The sequence below is a fragment of the Octodon degus genome, unplaced genomic scaffold, assembly GCF_000260255.1.
Source record: "Octodon degus isolate 3935 unplaced genomic scaffold, OctDeg1.0 scaffold00120, whole genome shotgun sequence".
Taxonomy (NCBI): Eukaryota; Metazoa; Chordata; class Mammalia; order Rodentia; family Octodontidae; genus Octodon; species Octodon degus.
In genome coordinates this window covers 3,797,058-3,798,447 of record NW_004524696.1, presented here as the reverse complement: position 1 = coordinate 3,798,447, position 1,390 = coordinate 3,797,058, and positions in this window count along the sequence as shown.

Below are 1,390 nucleotides of genomic sequence, written 5' to 3'. Positions count from 1 at the left end.
TGGCTGGCATGTGGTGCTGGGGGATTGAACCGCGGTCCCTGATGCTTTGCCATGCTTGTTCTAAGTAGGTGCCTTAGACCACTGAGCCATCTCTCCAGCCCCCTCAATACGTATCTTTGAGTATCTGAAATTGATTCAACTTTTAGGAGAAGACTATTTTGAGCATCCTTTTAATAGTATCTTAAAAATAAACTTAAACATGATAGAAACAAAATGAGATGATTTTCTAGAAATGACATTCAGTGCTTAAAAAAACTGAGATACCTTAAATAATATCATCAAAACACATACATTTTAAAAAACTTTCTTGACTCTTCACTTTAGCTCATAATGTTCTAATTCTACATCATTATGTGAAATTAAGGCTATAAACATTGTTAATTATGATTTTATGTCAAGCCCACACACATTAATTTGGTAGTTGATGTCGTTGCTAGTGCATAGCACCTATTCATATCTAGCAGGGTTTCCAGATGCATATTTGTCTTTATCTAAGAGCATGAGATTAGACAATGCAGGGTCCTGATGAATAGTATAGAAGCCTTGGTCAATACTGGGCTATTTGTGTATCTCATTGTTTGTGTTGGAGTCCCATTTAATCTCACTTTATTGTACTGCTGAAGGAATATAATGCAAATTTCAGTGCCATAAGGCCAAGAAATGGGACAGTGGGCAAATAGATTCCAATAGACTCCTGAGTTATTGCTAAACAGTAAGGATAATGGCAACACTAATCATAATAACACCAATATTTCTTTACTTCTTTAAGAATGATAAGGATAAAGCGAATCATTTCACATACATTAGTTTACCTATTGTAACAACCAAATGAGGTAAGAAATTCTGTTTCTGTCTTTATAAAGAGTTAATTAATTGGAATTTAAATTCAATGAAAGCAGGGATTTCTGTCTGCTTATTGACCCCTGATCTCCCTAGGGCAAGGCAGGTGGTAGGTATTCAATGATCAGCTGGTTATTCAGTGATGAATGGGTTTACTCCTACCAAACCACACAAGCTAGCAGATTTCAGTCGGATATCACTTGATTAGAGAATCTGATCTTATCCTGGATGCCGCCTGCCACCTGGAGCCAGCAGAGTCTCTTCTGTTTTTCCTAAATGATAGCTGTTGACCTCTGGTCAACTGTTTTCTAAGGTTATTAATGACTGAATTGCCATACTCCTTGGGGATGAGAAAGCTACAGCCTCTTTTCCCTGTTCATTTTCTTCTAGATAAGTATAATTCTGAAGCAAAAATAGCAAAGTATAATAATGGTAGTTAATATTTGTTCATTATCTTTTGCAAAACAGATATTACAATATGACTATACTATACATATAAGATAGTTTAATTTCATCAACAACCATTTGACTCTTCCTGATTTCTTGATGT